Source organism: Lampris incognitus, chromosome 17, assembly GCF_029633865.1.
Source record: "Lampris incognitus isolate fLamInc1 chromosome 17, fLamInc1.hap2, whole genome shotgun sequence".
NCBI lineage: Eukaryota > Metazoa > Chordata > Actinopteri > Lampriformes > Lampridae > Lampris > Lampris incognitus.
This window is the reverse complement of record NC_079227.1, coordinates 23,530,978-23,545,723: the sequence shown is the minus strand read 5'-3', so window position 1 is coordinate 23,545,723 and position 14,746 is coordinate 23,530,978.

Sequence of the window (14,746 nt, the reverse complement as noted above, 5' to 3'; positions counted from 1 at the left end):
TGCACAAGATTACCGACATACTTTCACTGTATGTTATCATTCCTGGCAGGACAAAAAAAAAAAAAAAGAGACTGATCCTTTTCTTTTTCTTTTTTTTTCTCTTTGCAATGAGCAAGCCTCACCTTGCCTTACCGCTGAAAAAGAGAAATTACCCCGGGGGTGAAACAAATCCATGATTTTTTACGCCTTCGCGGCCGAGTGACGTTCAAAACAGACGAGGTGATGCGCTGGGTGTGCGTACGGAGCGTGTTTAGGGAGTCATGAGGGGGGGAAGGAAAGAATCTTTTAGGTTGTTGACACCTCTCCCCGCGGGACCGGAGGTCAGAATATGAATTGTTCTCTCATGCCTCCCCGGAGGTCTTGTGTCCAGGCCAAGCCAAGGTCCTTGGTGCACGGGTTCCCACACTCCCTGCTGATCTGCTCCAGGAGAGCACGCACACGCGGATCTATAGCACGCCGCCTGCAGGGAGTCATTATGGGGACCCATTTACGGTCAGCACCGGCATGAAAATGAGGCTAACCCGTGGTCAGTTCAGAACCTCGTGAGCAGAGTTAATTTGCTAATGGAAGGATCAACACAAGGCAGATGGATACCTGCCCAAGTGTGTCAGAGAAGTGACATGCAAAAGCCAGTTTAATGCTATTATCTTCTTCTTTTCTTTTTTTTCTGGTGTTGCTCCGCTTTGCAAAGGAGTTGGTATGTAGAGGCACATGCTGCAGGAGCTCCTGTTTTGCTTTTTTATGTTTTGTACAGTGAACCAAACCAGAACCCACAAGACGAACAACTTTTTAAAGAATATCCAACATTTATATATTCTTAAATTTGGATACCTGCCAAGCAAAGAACTCAAACAATGCGATCCGAGACACGCGAGGCATTCATCACAAACCAGAGCCAGATTTTTGCCTATCGAAAATAGAGCCCGGGGGAGGGGGGGGCACGGGTGTTCCCGACCTGCTGGCAGTTCTTCAAACCGAGCCGGATAAGCAGCAAGTGTTACCAGTGCCCTCGACTGTCAAAGGGCCCTGTATCTAGCTAAAGGGTAACTGGCTGGAGACGCGAGGCCGCCAAAAAAATGATGGCGGCTCGGCCTGGCCGCCGGCTCAAACACGCGCTTTCGATTCAGGTCAATATGTCTTTCCCCGTTTAAATCAAGTCATTGCCGCAGTATTCAGGAGCTTTTTACTGCGCGCATGCAATTTAATCTGGACTACAGACTTTAATGTGCTACATCCCCAGTTAAACACACACACACACACGCACACACTTTATAATCTTCATGTGAATGGGGTCCACGATGGTGAGAACACAGATATTATAAACATCCACATCCTTCTGTGAAGACACTGCACACACACACACACACACACACACACACACATGCATGCATGCATGCACACAAACCCTTATATACACGTGTACACACACACACACACACACACACACACAAAACGTACTATATTAGATATTGCAACTGCACATAGGTCATCTGCTGTGCTTGGCAACCTGCTGTAATGTGTGGAGGAGGAGTATTTTCTCCCCACCCAGCTGCAGTTGTTGACATCTCTCCCTTGCTCTCTGTGTTGCGGCTCCAAGAAAGCATCCATTTCTGACACATACAGATGCATTGTGTTGTCCTTGCAGGGGGATACCGGCGGTTAGGTCCGCCACACTGGAGACTGTCAGCTCTCATGCCCTATAAAATATCCCGGCGCTCCTGGAATGTCCATCTAGTCCTCTCGTCTACCTCGCATCCAAATATCTGTCCGCCGAGCATAGCGGATAATGACTATCCCACCTGGTCCGTTGGTTCATAGCAGAAACCGAATCAATTTGGGAATGAAACAAACAGAATCACTCCAATTAGTTCCGCTGATGTTGACATAGCATGTATATGCCTTCAGAGGCTTCATAAAGGTTTCGCCTACGCTCTCATAGTATATTAATGTCTCGTACCGGAGAGGGCGGTGCGGTCAGGAGGTGATTTTTGGGGTTTGGAGGATGACAGAGTGGCTATTTTCTTTTTCAAATCCTCAGGCGTTTGATGGACAACTCCATACATATATACTCAAACACCATCACTGTGTCTACCAAACACTTGCTCAACTGAAAGGCATGTTTAATATGTTTTAAGTACCCGAGTAAACACTTGGCATAAGGAAGCACTTGATTTGGCCACAGCTATTCAAATCGGACTCTGGATGGGAAGGCGATATGAAAGAAGCCCTTCATGGGTCCAACTGGTCCGGGGGTCAACTTTCAAACAACCACCTCCAAACCCCATCATCCTTCACACACATATGCACAGAGGCGCGTGCGCACACACACACACATGCACACACACACACACACACACACACACACACACACACACACACACACACACACACACATACACCACCACGTATGTCTGTGTGTGCACACTGCACAGACATGTGCCCATTCACACGAAACTCGTAGAGACACCATTGCCTAAAAAATGCATGTAAAAGTCTTTAGTGTGGACACATGCACCCAGTAATGCTGGGCAGTTGGCGGTTTATTGTAGACGGCGCTGGACTCCAGCCTAATGAAAGCTTTAAAGCAGCGTAAATAAGGTGAAATTAACACCGAAGGTCTTTTGAAAGAGAAGGACCTGCTGGAAGACTGGCCACAGTTGTCCGTCTAATGATAGACCACAGAGGATGTAGGGAATGTAGACACACAGGCCATGGGGGATTGTACAGGTTTTGCCGGTGGTGATGGAGGAGTGTGGTTGGGGATTTGCCTGCAAGTTGAGGCGTTCGTCTTGTAGCAAATATGCAAATGTGGTGACCGTGTTTAACGTCGTCAGCCTATAGTGTGTGTTCAGGTCACAGTAAATGAACGGGCCTTGTGGAGATGTTGGCGGTGTGCTCATACTGCATTGACTCAATACATTTTTACTCACTCTCACTTGGTTGTCCCGTAGCTCCTCTGCTTTGCGGCACTTTTCCTCTCCAAAATTAATTTCCTCACCTCACAGTTCAGATCTGGTGGTTTTTCACCAACAACTATATATAAATATGTTTTGGTATTTGTAACACACACACACACACACACACACACACACACTAGTCTGCATGTATCACATTCCTCATATATTTGTTTATTTTTCCGTTTAGATTATTTTTGATGGGACAGAATAAGATTTGTTGCACAGCCTTAACGAAGTTGACTGCCACTATGAACTTCTATTATTGCTCTATCTCAAGTCACTGTTACTTCATCAACTGAAAATATTACCTCATTAAATCTCTTAATATGTTATATCATCATGATTTATACCCTACGTTGCTCCATAAACAACAACAACTTAATTTGTGGACTACCAAAATTAGCTTCATTTGATGGAAGTGATGCAGGGCCTTTTTCAATCCAAATATATAGATAGATAGATAGATAGATAGATAGATAGATAGATAGATAGATAGATAGATAGATAGATAGATAGATAGATAGATAGATAGATAGATAGATAGATAGATAGATAGATAGATAGATAGATATAGATATAGATATATAGATCTGTGCAGATCCAGATCTCCCCTCTTACTTTCACAGTCACTGTTTCAGTTCATTCTCTATGCAGCTGAATATTGATGTGACATCAGTGATTTAAGGCGATGAACATCCATTTCTCTCTCTCACTTTTTGGTCACAGGGACAATAGTGGATGCTAATGCTGACTGTACTGTCTAAAGAGAAAAATAAATAGATCACTACAACACTAAACATTTGAGTTGGAGAATTCAGCAATGTTCCCCCATAAAGCCTTGCCCCCCCCTTTTTCTCCCAAATTGTACCTGGCCAATCACCCTGCTCTCTGAGCCGTCCCAGTCGCTGCTCCACCCCCTCTGCCGATCCGGGGAGGGCTGCAGACATGTGGAGTCGCCAGCCACTTCTTTTCACCTGACAGTGAGGTGTTTCGCCGGGGGGATGTAGCGCATGGAAGGATCACGCTATTCCCCCCCAGTTCCCCCTCCCCCCTGAACAGGCACCCCGACCAACTAGAGGAGGCGCTAGTGCAGCAACCAGGACACACTCACATCCGGCTTCCCACCCACAGACACAGCCAATTGGGTCTGTAGGGACCCCCGACCAAGCCGGAGGTAAAACAATCCCTGTGTTGGTAGGCAACGGAATAGACCGCTACGCTACCCAGACACCAAGGCCTTGGTTCTTAAGGACAGGCCGCAGTGTTACTCTACCATTTCTTACAGTAGGAGGTGTCTCCCCGCCTGCCGCCCAGTGACTGTTGGGACAGGCTCCAGCGTCCCCAGCATCTCCTTTCAGTTAAAAAGAAATTATTGACCGCAGTTCAGAGAAATGTGGTGCCGCACAGGAAAGACAGAGGAGCAGTGATGGGGCCAGGGGAAGTTTAAATGGGAAAAGTGCAATGAATTATGCAAGTCTCTCTCATATCCACCTTTCCCTCATTACGTGGAGCCGTCTGAGTGGTAATTAAACTCGTGCACTGATAGGATTCCCTCGTCCTCTGCCACCGTGGGTTCTTCCTCTGCACTCTGTCACTCAGGCGCTCTCCAAAGGAGGGGTCGGCACGGGAGGGTGGCAAAACGGATAGGTTTAAGAAGGGTCTTACTTAACCTTGATTATTTGGCTGTAATCCCTTATAGATTACAAATTACCATGAGTTCTCATTAAAAACTTTCTTTGCAGTACTCGGTCAGAAATGTGGCCCGATGACTTCAAGACTTAGATGCTTTACCTTCTCACCAACAACAAAAAGATTAGCAACCTTTTTCAGTTTACAGGCTACATTTTAATACATGTTATAATTATTATCATCAGTCATTCTATCCCATAGATAGCGTAATCCATTACCATGATTGTTGTTTTGGAAATCAAATTATGCAGTTTAATTAAAGATAATTGGGTATTTGTCACATCTTGTGCAAACTCAGTGTATGCTTGTCTGCATGCATGCTTGTGCGCACATGTGTGCACGTTCATGTATGTGTGCATGCATGTGCGTGCGTGTGTGTGCGCTAGGGGGGCTTGGGTGAATGATGGGGAGGGGAGCAGACCACCAGCACAGGTGGCGCAGTTTGTCTGGTCAATGTGTGGAGCAGCTTTGTCCCTACAGATGAGAGCAGTATCCAGGAATGTTCCATATCTGTCGCCCTCGCAGCACCCCACAGGACACAGCTGCCATGAATCTGTCATAGGACTAGCCATGCACGCCGACCTGCAGCCATTACGCTCCTCTGGCCGTGAGAGAGTAGCACAGCACTGTGTGTTAAACTCGTCGGCTTTCGCTGGGAGCAGGAGAGCAGCATTTTTGCATTCATTATTTGTAGGTGTATAATATTGATATAGTGAAGGTTAAACGGATTCGGGTCCAGTTTGCACAGGAAAGAGTCGCTTTCTCTTGGAAAATCTCCCGCAGACAAGGTGACGTTGTAAGGGAGGGTATTTTAAGAGGAGCGTAAGAGTCTGCAAACAATCCCAAAATGTCATTGCAGCCTACTTTTTGCAACCACAGGCGTTCGGTGTAGAATTTTATATGTGGGCCGCAAATACTAAACTTTGTCAGCTACAACCTACTTTGACTGCTATCGATGATGGGAGATATGATTAAATAGTTCCTGGCTCCATTTTGAGTATAAATAAGCAGCCAACTATATAACTTCTTTGTCATAAAAGGACGTTTAAATTGCCATTCAATTATAATGTGGTTAAAGAGACATCCCAAGATGTTTCTCATACCCAGACTGCCCAATCAGAACAGATTAAAATACAGTTTATGATTTAGTCATGTTGATTTTATCCCCGTCTTGGAGCAATATAAGGCAGACAAGCTACAATTCTTCAACAAAAAGGACAACAGGGTCTCCTGTCTTTAGTTTTACTACGTCTGTGTATTATGCTTCTCCCGCTGAAGCGAGTCCAAAATGGACAAGCGGGCAGATATGTTTTCCATCTATTGTACTTGAGTGAAAGCTTCACTTGCCATTAAGTTTACAACCATGGCCGGGGAAATAGCTCAGACCTACAATCAAAGCCATTCAGCTTTGTTTATGGACAGTTAAATTATTTCAAGAATTTTAGCATCAAAATAAGAAATGCAAGCGTTTGTTGACCTGGCCTTTGCATGTTGTTCCCATCACTCCGTACAAAATTCCGGCTACAAGCACCAAGCTGCAAATTTATGTCCGCTGGTGAAAAAAAAAAAAATCTTCCAGACCCGACATTATATCAGCGGGAGGAAGAGACAGTCCATTTTGCAAATTGACTCTTTCAGGAGACTGTGGTCTCGCAATATCCGTGCCTCCCCATGTACTCCTCTGTTGGGAGAGATACACAACGCAGGAAAGTGATTCTCCAAAGACAACTGTGGATTTATGACACAGAGGCAAGTGCGACTGAACAAGGCCTATTCCCATCTGGGCTGGGAGCCACTGCCGCTCCTTTAGATTTATGACAAGGATGACACAGCTGATTACTCTCGCTTGCTGAAGAGAATTGGACATGGACTGGATTCAGCTTTGTCTGGTGTGTTTGTGTGTGTGTGTGTGTGTGTGTGTGTGTGTGTGTGTGTGTGTGTGTGTATGTGTTTGTGTGTGTGTGTGTGTGTGTGCGCGATTGGGCTACCGAAACCACATTAGCATTGTGCTTTGCTTTATTTGAGATCTTCGCCTTCTTAACAAGTTTTACCTTCGACAAATCTCCATGCTCCCATCAATATCACAATAAAGGTTAGCTGATTTGCAAATATAATCCAATTTGGACTTGTTGGGCTAAGATAGATGGATAGATAGACAGATTATTGATCATCACAGATGGATAGTGTTTGCAGACTAAGCGAGAAGCCACATTGAGGGGAGTCTCTGGTGTGCTTACTGTCTGTTAATGTGAAGAACTGTGGAGTCAGTCTTCAGTGTGGCCCCAGAAACCGCATTTGCTATGGATGTTTCCTTATTCCTCATGACAAATTTGTGGGCCCTGTGTTTCACTGTGGCCAAGCCCTGGACTCTGAGTTCAGCCAAACCAAATAAAGGCTGTAGAAGGGCTCTAGAGCTGTTGTGACCTCCTCAACCTGGCCTGGTGGCCGAACCAGGAGCCTGCTGTACGTCACCTTGTCCAATGCCACATGAAATGGACCTGTGCCCACTTGCCAGGCATGGCCACCAAACCGAGATGAAAAAAAAAATGAAATGGAAAAAAAGTGGCCTCATCTGTGCCCACACAATAAATCACAGTGAGACCAGTTTAAGTAAAAACAGCAAACATGGAATTGGTTGAAGACAGATGGCAATTTGTTTGATTTGAACTACCACGCAAAGGATGTTATGAAATATAAGATGACAAAATCCGATGTACTATTTTGGAGTCCAGCGTATTCTAAACCTGTTGAGTTTTGTAAGACAACCGCACGGTCTCTACGCTTTCTTCTGACTTAACTATGTCTGCCATACTTCTTCCGATGGGAACAACTGGGACAAAAACTCTCCTGTACATTTTTTGGGGGGGAAAAGATTCATGCCAGGAGAGAGAAAGAACAGATGGACAGATTGGTTGACATCAGCACAAACTAAGTGTGGTTTTCTCACAAACCGCTCGCCCCTCCCAGGGCGGGCTTTTTAGGCCTTCGGGAGGCGTGGAGAGTCCATTCCACAGCTCTCATTCCTCTTAGCTGTTTGGATGGGACTTTGGGTGAAAGGGGTCGCTCTGTGAGATTGATGATCCATGGCCAATTAGAGGCTTAGCTTCGGAGGCCCACAAAGACACTATGATCTCAGACGTAAACATTGGCGGCAATAGGGCCTGAGAATACCTGTTGTCCATGCACAGAGGGTATGCCTCAGACCACCAGCTGGGGAGGAGTCCAGTCCCCAGCCCAGAGGTTTCAGATGCTTCACCAATTCAAAAATACTTCTGAACAGAAGTCCACAAGCCTTTTCAAGGAAAACAAGAGGCTGTCCCACAGGCTAAGTCCACAGCTGATCTTGGTATTCCTCTGTGGTGCCATCCTGGTGTGAACGGAGGGGCGGGTGGGGAGGGGTCGATCCATCTGACACCCTGTGGTTGACGAGCACCAGGGCGCCAGTCGGGGGGCTCGTTAGACAAACTCTGACAACAAGACGTTGCCCTTGAAAATCAATTATAAACAGGGGAGCGTCTCTGCATCTGTTTCTGCTTGGAGTTATGTAGCAGTGTCTGTCTTCCTCTTTTCTTTTTTTAGGGGGGGGGTCTGTCTCCTCAGGCGTTCAAATGGCCATCCCTGTGGGATTAGTGATGGCACTAAAGCCTCTGGGACAGTGCTTGTAAATCAGCATGGATGAACTGGGGCGATGACAGCTCTGGAAGACCTCCGTTACTCGACTGGGCCATTTATTGGGCCTTCTTGGGAGGGGGTGTCTCATTATGAGTGCTTAGTGCTTTCTCCAGTGTAGGACACGTAAAACAAGGATAAAAAATGATTTGGCCAGGGCCATGTGTGAGCTGCAAGCTGTTTGTAAGACGTAAAAAAAAGGCCCTTCTTATTATCGTCTATTCACAGCCCTTCAGCGGTTTGCTTACACAACCTGGAGCCAGTGTTACCTTCAGCTGATTCAACGTGTCACCTTTTCCCCAGCAAGCAGCCGGGATCTGTGTTTAAAATAGCAAACTGGGTAAGTTCCTCGCCCCGTGACATTGCTTAATAAAACCCCTTTCCTCTTTCTACACCGATTTCACAGCGAACTAGACAACTAGAGAGACCCAAGCACTGTGCAGCGCTACCGGTGCGAGACCATTTTCCCCTTTCAAATCTTTTGTTTTTGTGCACCATTTATTCAAGGTTGTTTTTTTTTTAAATTTTCCCCCTCTTTTTCTCCCCAATTGTCCACTGTACCCATCCAATTACCCCACTCTTTCGAGCCGTTCCAGTCACTGCTCCACCCCACTGAGGGCCGTAGACTACCACATGCCTCCTCTGATACATGTGGAGTTGCCAGCCGCTTCTTTTCTCCTGACAGTGAGGAGTTTCACCAGGGGGACATAGCACGTGGGAGGATCACACTATTCCCCCCAGTTCCCCCTCCCCCCTGAACAGGCACCCCAACGGACCACAGGAGGTGCTAGTGCAGCGACCAGAACATATACCCACATCCGGCTTCCCACCCGCAGACACGGCCAATTGTGTCTGTAGGGACGCCCGACCAAGCTGGAGGTAACACAGGGATTCAAACCGGCAATCCCCATGTTGGTAGGCTACGCTCCCCTTTATTCAAGTTTTGCAAAATTATCTGACAGGTAAAAACTACTAGTACTACTACTACTACTACTACTACTACTACTACTACTACTACTACTACTACTACTACTTTTGGCTGCTCCTGTTAGGGGTCACCACAGTGAATCATCCGTTTTCATTTCTTCCTGTCCTCTGCGTCTTCCTCTGTCACACCAGCCACCTGCATGTCCTCCCTCACCACATCCATAAACCTCCTCTTTGGCCTTTCTCTTTTCTTCTTCCCTGGCAGCTCCATATTTAGCATCCTTCTCCCAATATACCCAGCATCTCTCCTCCACACATGTCCAAGCCATCTCAATCTTGCCTCTCTTGCTTTGTCTCCAAACCGTCCAACCTGAGCTGTCCCTCTAATATAATCATTCCTAATCCTGTCCTTCTTCGTCCCTCCCAGTGAAAATCTTAGCGTCTTCAACTCTGCCACCTCCAGCTCCACCTCCTGTCTTTTCGTCAGTGCCACTGTCGCCAAACCATATAACATAGCTGGTCTCACAACTGAGAAGTAAAAACATCACAGTAAAAAAAGCAGAGTTTAAAAAACTATTAACTGGAATGTAGGTATATAAGTGCCATCCCTCTAGTGTTTTATTTTGCTTTCACTATACTGTGCAGTATACTGTACAATTGCACAAGAGTTGTGCAATCGTATTCAACAAATGAAAACACAATTATCCATTTCAAGCTGTTTAAGTGCAATTATTCTGTGTCTATGCAATCAAATTATGTATGTAGGGCAGGAACGAAGGCATCACCTTATGGTTGTTGATTTGTCTTGATGTTGTGTTTTTGCGGCGGTGTCCTGACTGAACACTGGATTTGTGAATGCTGGATTTTCTCTGTGCATCAAATTTTGCCATACACTGAGGGAACATCAAGCCAGAAAACCCATTTCATGACTAGAAAATAGCATAACGGAGTCGTCCTTGCATCGACCTGCTGCAACCCTGTCAACAATATGCCATCACCCCACAACAATACAGCCTCTCCCTCCTTTTGTGTCTGTGTTTCTTGTTCTCGAGGATGTTTACAGCCTTTTTATTTTTCTCTAAATGCGGCCAAAGTGGTGTGATAAAATGCCCTCATACGGAGACCACCATAGGAGATGGGAATCACTGTAAAGGGGCCTTTGAAAGGGACCCCTTGTGTTGAGCAGACCTCGCTGACTCCTCCTATTGTTGCCACGCCATTTCACTCCGTTTTGTCCATCTGCTCTTCAGGTCCCGTCTTGCTGTTCACCGTATGGACAGAGGGAAGTGAAGGCATGTCTGGGTTGATGTCCTCCATGCTGCCTCTGTCTTCATTCACTGGAGCACGTCATGAAATTACCCAATCAAGTGGTTCTTCAGGCGCTTAAGGAGAACAGATTAATGAAAGCCTGCAAAGGAGAGGCTATAGGAACCCTGCAGATTTAATCTACAGCAGCCCCTCACCTATACAATATTTTGAAATCCCCATAAATATCATGCATCATAAAATACATTAGAATTTGTGAAAACATTTATGCATCTTTCTCACTCACTTTCTCTCGCTCTCTCTTGCTCGCTCTCTTTCGCTCCCTCTCTCTATCTCTCTGTCTATCTATTTATTTATATGCACTTACACACACACGCACACACACACACACACACACACACACACACACACACACACACACACACACACACACACCAGCAATAAAGAGGTTGGTGATAGACAAATTATATGGCATCCTAAATTTCTAGGACCTCGACCACAGAGCTGCCTGGCGAACAGTCACGTGGAGGGATGAGGAGAGCCGACTCCCTGGAATTCATTCCCTTGAGTTTGTCCAGCTCCCATTCATGGGCAGAGGATGAACCATTCCTTCAGGCTATAAACAAATATTTTTCCATCCCAGTCTGGAGGAGGAGGGAAAGCGGTGTAAAAAAAAAAGCTCATGAATGAGTCCGTTTGTTAATCTGCACGGTCTGGTCCTGACATCCTGATGAGGACTGTTTCCTCATCAGCACTGGTTGCCTGCAGATCACTATACTGTTTGCTATATTGGTTTTGAGTTGCTTCTTAAGTATGCATAAAATGACCAGATTTGAACCAAAACCATCACTAACTTCGTGTTAGAGTTCACGGAGAAGCAATGTGAGGAAAATAAAAAGCAACGTGTTAAAGAAATTCTATACTAGTGCTCTTGAAAGAAAAGTTACAAGGCAAATAAAGCAGTAACCCTACTGTTTATCGCTGAAATCAAAAAACTTACCAAAAAAAAGGGGGTCGACTGGGTCAGTGTGCAATGAAATCGTTCAGATCAGCACATAATGGTTATCTCCTGTAATAAAGGTACTCGTGTATGGGCACTGGAATGACCTTGTGTGTTTTGTTGGCATTCATCAGCTCTGCATCTGGATGGAGAGGGAAGATTACACCATGTAATCTTGCCATTGAGGGAGGGGCTGGCAGCAGTCTGGGATGAGCTGAGATGAATCAGGAGACAGGCTGCCTAGTTTGGGGTTTTTGTGCGTGCACTGATAGCATCAGAGATTATAAAGGAGGTTTGCATCATTGCCATTCATGAAAAATGTCGCAAGCATGTCATGCAACTGATTGCTGATAAATCACATACACAACGCATGCTTACAATGCACAAGACTGTTGGGAAAAAAGGCTAGCCTAAAGTAAACTACATGATCAGAGATTCGTCCTTTTTATCATTCTTTGTCTTCCACCAGAGTCAGTCGAGTGAGGCTGGGAAGAGAAAGCAGGGGGGAAAGGGGGCATCTACCACAATCCCCAGTGGTAGGCTGGACCATCAAGATGATCACACACATAAATAACAGACCAAACAGCGGGACTCGGCAAAGGACGTACAAGGGCAGGAGGCAAAAGGCCAGCCATTGAATTAGAAGGCAATTTAGAGTTAAACGACTTCGATTCGCAACTCAGATTTATTGGTCTGCAACTGTAGCCGTCTGGTACCACGAGTTCCGAAAATGAAAACCCAACTGATATTTGATACGGTAAAGAAAAAAAGGATATTTCACATCAGTCACACAAACGGCGCTTTCCTTGGGCGCACAGGGAAATCAACTGCAAAAGAAACCTTACAGCTCCTCTCAGGAGAAAAAGCAACGCTTGTTGGCAAGTTTCACGAAATGCCTTTAAACGATGAGGCACATTACTGTTGCTAAGCAGCGGACCGGAAACAGAAGAGCAGCACGAAACTTTGTTGTCAAGCAGCCCCAGCGTGATACACCGGATCCCAACTGACACGTGTTTGTTGATCAACGAATCATTAATTTGCGGAAAATGTAAGAATGTAGAGACGGACAATTTCTCTCATTGACTACACGAACGCGGGTGTCATTTATTCACTCCTACAAAAATCAGCATCTCAGCAATATGGCGCTGCTCCAATCGTCCTAGTCCTCGCTCCGCCCTCTCTCAACCTAACCCTAAACCCGGAAACTCTTTCTTAAAGGACCCGCGTCTACCAAGTATGGTGAATAGACCCTTTTACAGCCTACGTCATCAAAGGTTGCCGGAAGTGAAGTGCTAGCCCCAAGTCTCCCATTCGTTCACGGATTCAGACGAGGAAGAGGAGATTACGAAGTTTATTCAGAAGTATAACCAGCGTCCAAAATGTCCGGTTGTTGTGTGTTTGGCTGTACGAATCGCTATTCTACCAACAGCGGACTGAAGTTTTCCCGAATTCCGACGGGATCACGGCCAGTTCAGAGCAACCGGAGGCGCAAGCCAGCAAAGGTTTAGATGAAAACCGGCCTGAGGACACGATCAAAAATGCTCGCGTTTGCAGTGCCCATTTTATATCAGGTAAGTTATCTAACGTTATCTATCTAAGGTATCTGTCCGCTACTAATAAAACACACACACACACACAATCTGTTAATCTGTATTGTTTGTGTTGGGCTAATATGCAAAATTAATTTTCCATGGTTTTCCTCCCCATGTTTGTGTGTACAGAAAGCAAAAATTCAAAGTTGAATCAATGAATTGCTTTTAAACTCTGTTGTTCAAGGCGACCGGGGTGGCGTAGCGGTCTATTCCGTTGCCTACCAACACGGGGATCGCCAGTTTGAATCCCCGTGTTACTTCCGGCTTGGTCGGGCGTCCTACAGGCACAATTGGCCGTGTCTGCGGGTGGGAAGCCGGATGTGGGTATGTATCCTGGTTGCTGCACTAGCGCCTCCTCTGGTCGGTCAGGGCGCCTGCTTGGGGGGGAGGGGGGACTGGGGGGAATAGCGTGATCCTCCCACACTCTACGTCACCCGGGCGAAATCCCTCACTCTCAGGTGAAAAGAAGCTGCTGGCGACTCCACATGTATCAGAGGAGGCATGTGGTAGTCTGCAGCCCTTCCCGGATTGGCAGAAGGGGTGGAGCAGCGACCGGGGCGGCTCTGAAGAGTGGGGTACTTGGCCGGATACAATTGGGGACTGAACCGGGGGTTAAAAAAAAACAAAAACTCTGCTAGTGGTGCGCACACCTATCTCCATAGAGCTCCCTGCAAAAACTTCCTGACATGAGCATCAAACATCGTTGTATTCATTCAACTCATGATGAATCGTCCAACGTTGACATTAGCAAATACATATGTGGTGTATTATGCAGCATACTTGCCATTCATTCTATTTCTTGCAATGCAACAATGAATAACTTGAATAAAGTAATTCAACCTGATCATATGAATGATACATTGTGCTCTAATTTACTTCACAGCCACACGTTAACATTCAGTAGTGCACCTCCAATTAGATATGTGCTGGTTCCTGCTCCCTTCTCCTCCATCCTCTCCCTTTCTTGTTCAGAGCCACGTTCACCCGTTTGTTTGGGTTGCACAGTAAGTATTTAAAAAATCATTTTTATTACCAGACTGGCTATCAAATATTATATGCCTTATAGGCTATGACGGAAAAAAAAACTGATGAGAAGAAGAAAATGATCCAATTTACATGTTTATTTTCCCCATTTACAGTCGATGTTGATGACCTTTTTTTTTTAACTTTGGTGAGATTTAGCATAAACGTGTCTAAGCGTTTGTGTAATGAGTCTGACTAGTTAAACCTTGGAAATGGTCAAAGCAGGGGAAAAAGGCTTGTGATATGAGCTTAACGTTATAGAGCCTTTCACAAAACCATCTGGAAGGAAAGCTGTTCTTTCTTTTTTTTTAAATGCATTAAACATGTAATTAAAATGCACCACATAAATAAAAATGTTACATCACGTTTCCAAAGGCAATGAAGTCTACATTAAGTAAAAGGTAATTTTTCTCTGTGGTGGCCAGTGATACAGAGAAATTGCAAAAAAGAAGTCAATGAGACGAGGATCCTTCAAAATAAGACTTTTATTGACGAATCAACAGTCTGAGTCAGGGCTGCAGAGTGACTCAGACTTTGTTGATATATCAATAAAAGTCTTATTTTGAAGGATCCTCGTCTCATTGATTTTTTGTGTGCAATTTCTCTATCACTGGCCACCACAC